Below are 14,878 nucleotides of genomic sequence, written 5' to 3' on the forward strand. Positions count from 1 at the left end.
TGAACTGAGTTCTGGCCAGCAGAACATGAATGGAAATGATGGGAACGTAGCATGTGGGTGAAAAGCCTGGCCTCTAAGAATCTCCCACAAACCCTCCTCTCTTTCCTCATCTGCTGCCAGATAGAGGACCAGTGAAGGACTCCAGGGCTGTTGAGGAGGGAAACCTGGGCCTCTGAATAACTGTGTGGAGCAGAGTAACCATCTCACAGTCCAACCAGCACTGGACTGTGAGTGAAACATAAACTCTTATTATGTTAAGCCACTGAGGTCTGGGGTTCCTTGTAATAGCAATTAGCCTGCCTTAAATAATTCAGCCTGCTTATGACTTATAGTAGGATATTTGCAGCCATCATTAATACTCTCTCTCTAAATGACCATATAAAATCAAATACCCTGGCAGGGGTAATATATTTCTTTACATGAACATAAATTAATTTCTATGCTTAGCCTGCCAGGTCCACGCAGGGTCCTCCAGGTATATGACATTGGTGTGACTGCAGGTACAGCTGAGGTGGGGAGACCGCCAACACAGTGGTTTTCAAAGCTTCGGCATCAGTCACAACTTGTTAGAAATGCAAATTCTTGGGCCCCATCTCGCCTCTACTAGATTAGAATATCTGGGAGGGGTCCCAGCAGTCTGCTTTCCCAAGCCTTCCAGTGATTCTGGGGCATTAGGCAGATATTTGAGAACACCAGCAGGAGGACCGCTAGAGACACGCTCCCAGGCAGACTGAGGGCACCGGGCAGAAGGGACAAGGGGAGGGGGGCCAAAGAGGAGGACTTGGCAATGATTCCTTATGATTATATTGTTGATATGACAGAGAAGTGAGGAATGTGATTTGTCACGTCATAGAGGATGAATTGCTACACCTGAATTCTTAGTGTTAGTCTGCTAGGGCTGCCAGAACAAAATACCACAGACTGGGTGGCTTAAACCACAGAAATTTATTGTCTCACAACTCGGGAGGCTGGAAGTCCAAGTTCAAGGTGCTGAAAGGTTCAGCTTCCTCTAAGAACTCTCTCCCTGGTTTGCAGATGGCTGTGGGCTTGCTGCCTCCTCACAGTCGTCCCTCAGCTCACACGTCCCTGGCATCTCTCAGTCTTGATGTCTCCTTCTAAAGACAGTATACCAATCGGATTAGGGCCCTGCCCCAGAGAACTCATTTTAACTTAATCACTTCTTTAAAAGCCTTATCTCCCCGTAGTTACATTCTGAGGTGCTGGGGGTTAGGACTTTGCCCTATGAATTTTGGGGAGAACACAGTTCGGTCTGTAACAGCTATGTAATCTGGAATGTTACAACCGTCTAATTTTGTTGTCCCTCTTGAAACTCTCCCCGAAAGAATTGTGGAGCCAAAGATAGTTACATGCTAAATTTATTTTAACACATTATTTGGAGTAAAAACATGCTTGATTATATTCTAACAGTGAAGTTAGAACTGAGTTAATATTTTTGGCAGCAAGTTGGCTGATTGAAACTAGATCCAGATACAAGTAATGCAAAAGGAAATGGGACCTGTTTTAAAGAGAGTTTCCCCCAATGAATGTAGAGAGAGAGCGCTTGGCAAATGCGGGGCTGGAAAGCCACCTTATGATTTGCTGGAAACACATTTGGTCCTGAGTTGAGGGCTGCTTAATGCCACGGGAAAGGGAAAAAATATGTCTTTGAAATGAAACAGAAAGATACTTCCGTTCAGATAGAAAAATGAGTTCCTCTGAGATGCTTTGCAGTCAGCTTGGCTTGTTAGTAAGCTGTGGTAATAATCCTAAATAGTCATAATGACTGAGTAACGCAGAAGGAATTCTATATGCAGAAAATAGAATGGGTGAAAAACAGACCGACAACTCTTCCTAAAACTCATGTTTCACCAGCTCGTAGGTTTTTCCCGAGAGAACTCTTCGGCATGTCAGAGCACTGCTCTCTCTTGCATTCTGCATTCTCTGTTCACGTGTGTCTCCTCTTCCCTCGACTCCCTCCCCTTCATACTAACTAGCAGGGGTCATGGATTCCATGCCCTCGAGCTCTGCCACACCAGCTTCAGGTAGTCTAAACTTGGGGCAATTTAGATGCCTTTAAAATCGCATTGAATGAACTTTCTTATCATTTATTAACTGCCAGGGCAAAGTTCACTGAAAAACATTCCCACAGCTAGTCTGTGAAAGGGTGACTGTTGAATCCTCTGCCTACGGGCATGCTAGCCTGTGCTCAAAATATGCTTATGGGGCAAATTCTGATATGATTAATGTTGGCATCATTGAGCATACATTAGTGGAATTTGCATATATATGAATTTGAATAATGTTCAAGGACATTAAATGATTTCAGATTTAATAATGATCATAATAGCTAACATTAAGTGAAGCATTATATGTCAGACATTGCTCTAAACCTTCTATATAATAATAGAATTAGTCCTCACAAGAGCTCCAGGAAACAGGGCCTGTTATCATACCCATTTTACAGATGAGGAAATGGAGGCACAGAAAAGTTCAGTAACTTGTCCAAGATCACACAGCTAGCCCATAAGCAGCTGAACTGGGGTGTGAACCCAGACAGGCTCGACTCCCAAGCTGAGCCTTACGTGGCTATAGCTGTTAAGCATGCTGAGCCAGAAGAAATGGCTTTATCTTCCTAGGACAGGTCATACGAGAGCTGTGTGGAGGCTTCTCTCTTAACACAGGGCTTCAGCAAACTAATATTCACCCAAAAGTGTTATCTGGGGGAGTTTGAAAACAAATCATGAGTCTGTAGGACTGAGATCTTTGGACCTCCCCTCTGTCACTTTGGAGAAACTCTTATGCCTGTAAGCATTTAAGAAATGTCTATTGAGGGCTATTTGCTGTGTCCCAAAGAGCTGCAGTCTTGACTGAGACAGCCCTGCTCTCCAGGAACATGGCAGTGCCCGGAGAGCCTGACCCGAAGACATAATGACAACACAATCTAATAACCCCAAGAATAGAGGTCAGAGTCAGGAGTTGGGCGAGGGACTGGGGAGGAATTCCCAGAGGAGGTATTGACTTCATGGAGTAGAAAAGATGACTAGAACTTCACTGTTGAGTAAGTGGGTGGGTTTTGAGGACCAGGGTATAGAGGGGGAAAACACGAGGGGTTCCTCAAAAGGAACACAGGTGGGGGCTGTGATGAGGCCCAAGGGTTGGGGCTTGGACTGTCCTGGTGGAATGTAGGTCCGCCAAGCTTTGTAAGCCAGATAGTACCAGCCCCAACAACATACGTGCTTTTTTTAAGTAATTTAAGTACAGATTTGTCTAACTGGAATGTGGGTGATCCCTGGGAGAGTATTGATTACTCTACAGATGGCTTTATGCTTTTGTGGGAGAAGTGGTGGTCTGGGTGTTCCAGATCCTTCCAGACCCCAATCCCACTTATATCTCTCTTTCTTGTTTGCTGATGTTTGAAGTCCCGGAGTTTTGGTGAGACATGGAGGGAAGTGGAAAAGAGGAGAGCATGGGCCGTGGAACTAGGAGCACTTGGAGGAATATAGCAGTAATCCTGAGGGGACTCGTCACTCAATTACTCCAAAAGATAATGTAATATCGGGGTCAAGCTGGAGATGATGTGGAGTTCCGATGATTTTTCAAATGATGAATCTAAATCTTTAGCTTATTAAATACTTGAAAATCATGAAGATTTACCATAATCATTTTGAGGGGTCATTAAAGGGCTTCTTAGTTGCAGACAACAGAATCCAGTCCTGATTAATGTAAGCAGAAAAGGAATTCTTTAAAGGATATTCAGTAGCACATAGAGTCTTCAGGAAGGCTTGTGAACCCAGCCTGGAGGCTCTGTCTATAGCCAGGGATGGTGACTGAAATCACACAGTAGAAGTGGATCCTTCTGCTTCTGCTTTGGCCATAGATACTACACCAGGTACTGGCAACACCACTTATTTTGGTGCTTAATGATTGCACCAGAACTGCCAAATTGCCTCTGAAAATTGCATCTACCTCCACTAGAATGGATTCTAGAAAATGCCTCCACATTCTCCTTCCTCTTCTCCTCCTCCTCCTCCTCCTCCCTCCTTTCTAAATGCCTCCTTCTTGGCTCCCGAGCTTCCGCAGTAAAGTGTAGCCATGGTGCAGGCCGTAGGTGAGGCCAGATGTTCCCCAGTGCCAGGGACTGGAAAGGCACATATCTGGCACCTTGGGGAACAGATAGACTCTCTCTGAACAAGATTCATAAAGGCCAGTGGAGCCCCCAACCCTGAGTGCCAGGGGCTTTGAAAGGAGCAAGGAAGCAGAATAGAATGACACCCTCCTCCCCCAACAGAGTACTTTTGCACATGCTTATGATGCTGCCTGAGTTACTAAGTTAGTAAGGACAAAGTTACTAAGTTACTAAGGACAAAGGGAACTTTAAGCAGGCTCATAGCCATGCTGCTAAATATTTGAAAAGCAGAGCCTTTAGGTTCTTCCCTATCCACTAGTTAAAGGCCAGTGCTATTATGTCAAAAAAGAAAAGAAAAGAAAACAGATTCCTGAGTTTAAGAATAAGGTTTATGTTATAACTTTGGACTTAAGATCTTTCTGCTCTTTGTCTCTCCTGAAGTGCAGTTTTTTGCCATATTCTCCAAACCTAGTTAGAAATAATGCAAATAAATCTTTAAAAAATATATTATGGAGCAAATAGTTCTAAGAATATATCTTCTTATATTTCTAAAAATGAAGTCATAGTTACAGCCATAAATTTTGACTCGATGGCAGAGTAGCTCAGTCAGGAGGGGCATGTCATGTGACCGTGATGACAGGCATTCATTCATAATTTGATGACTTCTCCACCTCGAATCTGGCAGCCTGACAACCAAGCACCTGCTCAAGCCCAGCAGTGAGCAAGGAGTCCCTCAGCAGTAAATGAAGGGATGTGGGTATAAAGAGATGTTTTATCATTCAATATATTTTTTTGGTCTCATTGTCCAAGTATGTAATATTTAGTCTAAAGCCTTCAGGTTGATCATAAAAGAGACTTGAGGACCTCATCATTCTGCACAAAGCTAAAGGAGTTGCGGGGAGAAACAATTTATTTTCTATAACTGTGCAGAGGTAAAAATGAATGGGTTGTAAAGAACATTAACAATTTAGTGTTACAGTATCTCTAAAGTTTTCAATGTGCATACCCACTTTGGGGGAATCTATGCTACAAAAGTGAAAGCATCAGTATCTAAGGATATATTCACAAACTTGTTTATTTCAGTATTGTTTGTAGTGGGGGCAAAGCCCTTGAACATCTATTAGTAGAGAAATAATTGAATAAATTCTGGTACATTCTTTCTGTTAACTGTGATGTGTATGCTTAAAAGAATGATTTAGATCTATGAATATTAACCTGGAAAGATGTCCATGTATATTGTTCTGATTTTGAACATAACCCCAAGATTTTATTGTCTTCATTAGGCAACAAAATATGAAGCTTAGAACTGGATCCCTTGGCCCTTTCTCTTCTTATTTCTTCCCAGTTCAGTCTTCTTACATCTCTTCAGAGCAGCGTTCCCTTGGATCTGCAGTTGGGCTCAACACATTCAGGCCTCAACACAATATTCTTTGTGGTTTCAGCCTTTTTCCATGAAATCAGCTCAGTTTGCCCACCATGGCCAGTCTTCTTCCATTCATAACACTCCTTTCCCTGGGCATAAAGAGAATCTTTGCCTTTCTTGGGCTGTGTCCTTTTGTGGGGTTGGTGCTTGCCACACTTCTTCCTGAAAGTCCAGTGGGTCTGAGGAACGTTCGCCATGTTTGCAAGAGCACTGTGGGCATGGAAAGAAAGCAGTAGACTATTATCTTAGGAAGCCATTGCCAAAAGAGTGTGAGAGTACAAACCCATCTTCATACAAACACCGATGTGTTGTATGTTTATATTTCCTGGGTGAGCACTAAAACATATCTGAAAGAATGTAAGCCAAATTGTCACTTTTACTAGGAGTTAGGGTTTTGAGATGGTTTAACATGTGACAACAAGCATATATTAGTTTTGTAATTAAGACACAGTATGGAGAGGAAAACTTGAGAAATTTGGTGAGGACTTAACACAGTAATATTTGTAAAATGCTCAGTATAAACCCTGGTACCTCGTAAGCCTTCAAGAAATGCTGGATGTTACTGTTTGATTTATTTTCCTCTCTGGGTTAGAAAGGGCAAATAGCAGCCGGGCTCTTAGCATTGTTCACGCTATCATTTATCCATCCGTGTTCCAGACGGCTTGAGTCAGTCCACCCTGCACTCTCTCTGTCGCCCTCCAGTCTTTGCCAAGTCCAATTCCCTGAGAACCTCAAATTCCTACTCCTTCACCTGGTTAGCTGCTTTGCATCTCTCAGGTCTCAGTTTAAGTGCCCTTGTGACCCACAAGTGAAGGCAAGAGACCTGTCCTTCCTGGGCTCTCTGTCCCAGCCTGTCATCCTTGCCACCCTCATTGGAATAGTTTGTTGGTGGGGCTGTGTCCAGCCATTTTTGCATTTTCAGGACCATGAAATGGGTCCTCAGTAAACGCAGACAGAGCAGCTGAGTGGAGACAACTAGCTGGTTGGATGACCAAACCAGAGGAGAGAGAGAGAGAGGCAGACAAGGTTTCTCAGGACAGGCTTGGGAAGTGGGACAGGTACCCTGTTGCTGTGTTTCTGTTCTAGATTCCTGCTTGTGTTACGTAAATGTAGTGTTTTCATTACTCAGGTTTTTGCAAACTGGAAAAGGACGAAGGTGCTATTGCTTTTTAAATGATTAATTTGTTCAGATTATCATATAATGTCCCTCCAATTTAGAAGTTATTAACTTGCCAGAGCAGTTAATAACCACTCTTTATTAACTCTCCACATCTGTACAAAAACCTCTGATTAACCAGTGTCAGATAAAAGCAATGGGGAAAACACACTGCAGACTAGAAATTCTGAGACGGTCTTTGCAGACGTTGGTTGTAGCTACAGCATAAACAACTTGTGCGGCCCTTAATTGCAGAGGAATCGTTGCTTGGCCCTGTTTAAAATCAGTTCTCAAAAAAGGTTACACTGGGATTCTCCCACAGTTATACAATAAATACATGTTCAAGATTTTCCTCAACTCACGAATCAAGGAGCGAGCACGGATGTTGTAACTGATTTAGAAGAGAATCCAGGGAAGAGCTACTTTAAGGAGGGTCCGCATGAAAATGAATAAGAAAGTGGGAGCTGGAATGAAACCATAGTTACGGCAATAAATACTGACTGACCTGTAGAGTGGCTCGATCAGAACAGGCACATCTGGTGTGATGGCCAGCTTGAGCAAGAGGGCCTTTCAAGGTGAGATTATCCTTGAATGTCCTGGAAGTTTGGAAGACTGAGTTGACTCTCTGGATGGTGTTATAAATCTGGGGAGGGGGGGGCATCACAAGGGCCCACATACCTACTGGAAAGACCTTATTTCCTCATAAAACAATAGATAAAATAGTGTGGAAGGTTTTTCACTATTTAACCGTAGAAAATGCAAACATGCGAGACATGGAGGAAGATTCGATGGTGAGAGATTCCAGATGGCAGCAACAGCAAAGTAAGTGCCCTGTGGGGCTTGGCAGCCATAGACGAGAGTCATTCAGTAGCAAGTCCCACATGGGGCACTAGAGTAGATGACATGGAACTGGCTGGTGAACAGAGTGATGATGGAGGAATGATCAATCAGCAGAGGGAAGGCAGAGCACAGACAAGTTACAGAAATTATAGGAAATGATCTCCATGTTGGGAATAATTTGTGTTCTTACCCTTTCATGGGTAGGTAAGTTATCCATCTAGCGCATTGAGAGATGAGTTGTTACAGTGTCACTCAAACAAGTGTAGGGTTGCCAGATCTGGGGAGGGGGAAAAGGCAAAAAGGATAACAGGGTTATTAAATTTTATGTTCAGATAAACAACATTGCTTTTAGTACTAGTATGTCCCATGCAATATTTGGGGCATACTTATACTAAAATTTATTTTTGCTGTTTCATGGAAATTTTTTTTTATAATTTTTTTAAAGTTTTTTTTAAAAAATTTATTTACTTTTTATTTATTTTCAGTATAACAGTATTCATTATTTTTCCACCACACCCAGTGCTCCATGCAATCTGTGCCCTCTCTAATACCCACCACCTGGTACCCCAACCTCCCACCCCCTGCCCCTTCAAAACTCTCAGGTTGTTTTTCAGAGTCCATAGTCTCTCATGGTTCACCTCCCCTTCTAATTTCCCTCAACTCCCTTCTCCTCTTCATCTCCCCATGTCCTCCATGTTATTTGTTATGCTCCACAAATAAATGAAACCATATGATAATTGACTCTCTCTGCTTGACTTATTTCACTCAGCATAATCTCTTCCAGTCCTGTCCATGTTGCTACAAAAGTTGGGTATTCATCCTTTCTGATGGAGGCATAATACTCCATAGTGTATATGGACCACATCTTCCTTATCCATTCATCCATTGAAGGGCATCTTGGTTCTTTCCACAGTTTAGTGACTGTGGTCATTGCTGCTATAAACATTGGGGTACAGATGGCCCTTCTTTTCACTACATCTATATCTTTGGGGTAAATACCCAGTAGTGCAATTGCAGAGTCATAGGGAAGTTCTGTTTTTAATTTCTTGAGGAATCTCCACACTGTTCTCCAAAGAGGCTTTTATTTATTTTGACAGACAGAGATCACAAGTAGGCAGAGAGAGAGAGAGAGAGAAGAGGAAGCAGGCTCCCTGCTGAGCAGAAAGCCTGATGCGGGGTTCAATCCCAGGACCCTGGGATCATGACCTGAGACGAAAGCAGTGGCTTTAAACCACTGAGCCACCCAGGTGCCCCTGTTTCGTGGAAATTTACATTCAATTGGACATTCTGTATTTTGTCTGGCAATCCTAAACTGGTAGGGGACAGGATGTTTCTGGATCATAGCTATACAAATTGTTATGTTTTTCATCAAGACTACTCCCTGATCTATAAGCCACACGCAGTATTTGGCATCCTGATGGGGTTATCCCATCCACCCTTGTCCAAGGTCATGCACTTTCTCTGTATGGCCCATGCGTTAGCAAGGACTATGGACTTGGCCTGTGCAGTATTCTCAAATGTGTGCCATTGTCTTCATCACTGCTGCCTCAGTTTCAGGTCAGACTCTCACCCTCCCTAAACTAGAGATTTGCAAATTTCCTCAATTACTCTTCCAGTTTGCCTTCTTCTCCCATCCCTCCTACATAATGTCAACAAGTTGTATTTCTGGATTAAATTTTCCCCTGCTTACTTCCAGTAGCAGATGACTCAAACTCGCCAGCAGGACCCTTCCCAATCAGATCTCGTTCTGTTTCCCTGGCCATAACAGCTGCCACCCTCACTGCCCTACTCTCCTTTTGCTCTAGACACAATAGTTATTCACAACCCTGAGTCTTCATTCATGGTCTCTGCTGTGCCTGCGATGTCTTCTTCTCATCACACCTCCAGCTCCCACTTCAAAAGCCTGCTCAAGGGACGCCTGGGTGGCTCAGTTGGTTGAGCAGCTGCCTTCAGCTCAGGTCATGATCCTGGTGTCCTGGGATCAAGTCCCTCATAGGGCTCCTTGCTCAGTGGGGAGCCTGCTTCTCCCTCTGCCTCTGCCTGCCACTATGTCTACCTATGCTCACTCTCTCTGACAAATAAATAAAATCTTAAAAAAAAAAAAAAAAAGCCTGCTCAAATATTACCTTCTTACCTTCTCTCTAAAGCCTCCCCATGATCCAGGCTTTCCTCTCCTCATCCATTCAACCTTCTTCTCCTTGTGCTTCCATTATACTATGATGTTATTGTCAAATTTTATTGTCAGTAATCATATGTATCTGTCTTGCTCACTAGACTGTGAGTTTCTCAAGGACAGGGGTTATGTCTTACTCATTGTGTTAAATATATAGAACACAGCACAGGCCATGAAACAGAGTATGTATACCTTATCAGGAAAAGAAGTAGGCATCTATAAGTCTTAGATCTCCATCAGTGAAGGAAATCATCATGGAGTGCTTGAAGACAAGGTTGCAGCAACTAGAGGTACTAGGAAGCTAACTGGTTAAAGATGGAATACATGCAGATGCCCATTTTTCTGGTTCATTGGATTGCACACAAATGATCATCCTCACGCATATTTTAGCATGAGTGTATGCATGTTTATTGAGCAGTAAATATATAGGTACAGATGTCTATCACAGAATGAAGACAGTGGGGAATAAGTGCTTCTGGAACTGGAAGTTACTAGATGGGCCTTCATCACAGGCTTGAGGACTCTTCAAGTCTAGGAAGTTGGGAGTTAGGGGAAGAGCCCAACTTGCTGTCCTTTACACCCCTTCCAAGTGTGTAAGGCACAGATGAAACTTATCATTGTAACAAGATACATCCAATCACCTTCAACATCGCGTACTTTTCAACTCTTCCAGAATACTTCTGAATGCATCCAACTTTTATACTTGTGAACCACATTTCCTCTGTAGAGTTCATCATCTGGCCATGTCCTATGCATGAACCCTTAGCTAAGCCCCCAACAGTATCTGAGAAGTCAAGAAAAGAGAAACTCCTTGCAAGCATTATAGTATTAAGGGCTTTTGCTTATTTTATTTCTTCCCTTGGGATGAAAACTCATGAATTTCTCACAGTAGAATTTAAAATTGTGTATTCAGGATTGCAGGCAAAAGGAAGGGACATAATGTAGTTTTATTTTTATTTTTTAAATTTTTTTTATAAACATATAATGTATTTTTATCCCCAGGGGTACAGGTCTGGGAATCGCCAGGTTTACACACTTCACAGCACTCACCATATCACATGTCCTCCCCAATGTCCATAACCCCACATAATGTAGTTTTTAAAAGGTCATCCCAGGATCACCTGCACCGGAACCCTTTGGTATGCTTGTTTAAAAAGCAGATTCCTGATGGATTCCTGTCTCACGTTGAGGTCTTTTATCCATTTAGAGTTTATCTTTGTGTACGGTGTAAGAGAATGGTCGAGTTTCATTCTTCTACATATAGCTGTCCAGTTTTCCCAGCACCATTTATTGAACAGACTGTCTTTTTTCCACTGGATATTTTTTCCTATTCTGTCGAAGATTATTTGACCATAGAGTTGAGGGTCCATTACTGGGCTCTCTACTCTGTTCCACTGGTCTATGTGTCTGTTTTTATGCCAGTACCATGCTGTCGTGGTGATCACGGCTTTGTAGTAAAGCCTGAAATCAGGTAAAGTGATGCCCCCAGTTTTATTTTTGTTTTTCAACATTTCCTTAGCAATTCAGGGTCTCTTCTGATTCCATACAAAATTTTGGATTATTTGCTCCAGCTCTTCGAAAAATACTGGTGGAATTTTGATCGGAATGGCATTAAAAGTATAGATTTCTCTAGGCAGTATAGACATCCATCAGAACCCTAGAGGAGAACATAGGCAGTAATCTCTTCGATATCACCCACAGCAACTTCTTTCAAGATATGTCTCCAAAGGCAAAGGAAACAAAAGCGAAGATGAACTTTTGGGACTTCATCAAGATCAAAATCTTCTGCACAGCAAAGGAAACAGTCAACAAAACAAAGAGGCAACCCACGGAATGGGAGAAGATATTTGCAAATGACAGTACAGACAAAAGGTTGATATCCAGGATCTATAAAGAACTCCTCAAACTCAACACACACAAAACAGGCAATCATATCAAAAAATGGGCCGAAGATATGGACAGACACTTCTCCAATGAAGACATACAAATGGCTATCAGACACATGAAAAAATGTTCATCATCACTAGCCATCAGGGAGATTCAAATCAAAACCACATTGAGATACCACCTTACACCAGTTAGAATGGCCAAAATTAACAAGACAGGAAACAACATGTGTTGGAGAGGATGTGAAGAAAGGGGAACCCTCCTACACTGTTGGTGGGAAGGCAAGTTGGTGCAGCCACTTTGGAAAACAGTGTGGAGGTTCCTTAAGAAATTAAAAATAGAGCTTCCCTATGACCCTGCAATTGCACTACGGGGTATTTACCCCAAAGATACAGATGTAGTGAAAAGAAGGGCCATCTGTACCCCAATGTTTATAGCAGCAATGGCCATGGTCGCCAAACTGTGGAAAGAACCAAGATGCCCTTCAACGGATGAATGGAAAAGGAAGATGTGGTCCATATACACTATGGAGTATTATACCTTCATCAGAAAGGATGAATACCCAACTTTTGTAGCAACATGGACAGGACTGGAAGAGATTATGCTGAGTGAAGTAAGTCAAGCAGAGAGCGTCAATTATCATATGGTTTCATTTATTTGTGGAGCATAACAAATAGCATGAAGGACAAGGGGAGATGGAGAGGAGAAGGGAGTTGAGGGAAATTGGAAGGGGAGGTGAACCATGAGAGACTATGGACTCTGAAAAACAATCTGAGGGTTTTGAAGGAGCAGGGGGTGGGAGGTTGGGGCAACCGGGTGGTGGGTATTAGAGAGGGCACGGATTGCATGGAGCACTGGGTGTGGTGCAAAAGCAATTAATACTGTTACGCTAAAAAAAAATTAATTAATTAAAAAAAAAAGCAGATTCCTGAGCCCAATCTTCATTTACCAAATCAGAATTTTTAGGAGAGGGGTCCAGAAAACTGCATTTTAAATAAAATGTGTATCATTTTATATACTATACAGATGGAGAGCTGATAGGACAGACACACACAACAGAGCAGCCTCCACTCACAGGCAGCAGAGATGCCCCATTACACCGTGACATGGGTGACAAAAGCTCACTTTCCAAAGGCCAAGCTCTTGATATCATCACTACAGCCATATTCTGGCTAACTGCTGTCGTGGCTTTGCAACTGTCCCAACTATCACCTGGTGGTCAGCGAGGTTCAAATCTGCTGCTTACTGGCTGCTGTGTGAATTGTCTGAGTTGGCAAGGGAAGCCAGGTGACTCTACACTGAGTTAAGGATAGATAGTTCCATGATAACAAGACTCTAGGACAATATCTACGATATCAGTTAATGAAGCAAAGGGTGTATTTCTGAATAGGGGGTAAAGTGCACTGTGATATTCCTGGAGGCTTTTAGACACTCTGCTGGAAACCAAATAAAGCTCAAGTTTTTATACTTGAATAAAGTAGTACCCTTACTCACGGTTTTGCTTTCCAGGATTTCGGTTACTCACGGTCAACAGTGGTCTGGACACAGATGATCTCCACATGAGGTATCGTCAGAATGTCAGCAATAGCCTAACAACACGTCACTATGCCTGTGTCGTTCACCTCACTTCATCTCATCATGTAAGCATTTTATCATCTCATATCAGCACAAGATGGGTGAGGACAATAAATTGTTTTGAGGGAGGAGAGAGACAACATTCATGTGATTTTTTATTATAGTATTTTTTTAATAATTCTTCTATTTTGTTATTAGTTACTGTTGTTAATTTCTCACTCTGCCTAATTTGCAAATTAAATTTTATCATACTTATGTATGTATCAGAAAAGGAGTCTATAAAGGGTTTGATGCTATCCATGGTTTCAGGCATCCATTGGGGTCTTGGAACAGATGGGGGGGCACTCTATTGAGTTTTTAAATTTTATTACTATGGTATAACTAATTAATTAAACACATATAACCCACCCTTGTATTTCCAATGTAGAAATGGTGGCATTTGATACATGACATAAAGAAATGTCACATGTGACACAAAATTGATACCTTCTCCTTGGGCTTCAGGCTACAACTTGAATCTATAGATTTTGTCATTGTTTATATGAATCCAAAATAGAAAAGGTGATTACGAGATCATGCTTCTTCAGCTTCTTCTTGCTTGTCTAAACCTCTGTGCTTCTCTTTCCCAGCTGGCCCCAGCTACCTCCATGAGCGCAGAACTCACTGGGAGCCCCTAGTCCCTTTGCTCTTCTGTGAACTTTCTCTTACTTCTCACTTCCTCTCTGACGGAAAACTTTAATTCTAAAATATTTCTCAGCCACAACCCTGGAGCTCTCAGCATTTTGTGTACTTCCTGTCTTAAGAGGCTAACACTTTCCCTTTCCTTGGTGAGTAAACAGATAGCTGAAGCACTTATAATGGAGAAGTACCCCAAGCCCAGGGGAAACTTAGCTAGCTTATGACTTTGGTCCGGCTGCATAATTACAGCTGGGACTCCTGTGGCTTCGACACTATTTCTTTTAATACTTTATCGTGGATGTTATTACTATTTTGCCAATAATTCAGGCTTAGAAAGGTGAACTGACTCACCTGGGCCCACACAGCTAGAGATTTGATTTCCAGGTCTGCATGGATCCAGCTCCCAAGTTCTCTACGTCAGCCAGGACATTTGGTGGGAAGGACTGGCAAAGAGTATCTATAAATTTGCAAATAGTCAATTTGTCACAACTAATCCTCTCTTGCCCTTTACTGGCCTGGGTACAGCTGCATTAGGACAGAGCTTGTAGCTATATCAGGTTTAGTTTTAGTGTGTATGAAAGGAATAGAAGCATCCAGGGTGCTAGCAAGGGGAGCAGTGTAGAATCCAGTGGGACGTCTAAGACAAAGGCAGTAGCAGAGGAACTAACAGGCAAATGCTGTAAATGAACAGAATCAAAGATTTATGCTGCGACCATGCACAATTCCAGCTGATTTAATACGAAACTACCTTATAGTCATGGGCTAATATCTGTGAAAACTAAAAAACTGAATTTCTTGCATTGATTTTCAATTTTACCTCCACAAGGGACCAAATGATGTAGTTCAGTGGTTTACAAACAACAAGAAAATCAGTAGAATTTTTGTCTTGATGCAAATTCTGGCAAGCCTGATGGCCTTGGGAAAGTCTGCACGTCAGCCCCTTACTCTGAAAGATAGTGGAGATGAGGATGAAGACATGGGGTCTTCCAACCTCATAGGGCCGTTAAGATCTGGGAATCC

At 42.4% G+C, this 14,878-nt stretch overlaps 1 pseudogene across 1 annotated transcript; it reads right to left on the bottom strand.

Annotated features, from left to right (window-relative positions):
- Window positions 1-5,426: 5,426 nt before the first annotated feature.
- On the bottom strand, window positions 5,427-7,298 carry LOC309844290 (large ribosomal subunit protein eL42 pseudogene; annotated as a pseudogene). Its single transcript has 2 exons — window positions 7,211-7,298; window positions 5,427-5,759 (listed from the first exon to the last, which is right to left on the bottom strand). The product of its transcript is annotated as a large ribosomal subunit protein eL42 pseudogene (transcript).
- Between the last annotated feature and the right edge of the window lie 7,580 nt (window positions 7,299-14,878).

This window comes from Mustela nivalis, assembly GCF_964662115.1.
Source record: "Mustela nivalis genome assembly, chromosome: 11".
In the NCBI taxonomy this organism is placed as follows: domain Eukaryota; kingdom Metazoa; phylum Chordata; class Mammalia; order Carnivora; family Mustelidae; genus Mustela; species Mustela nivalis.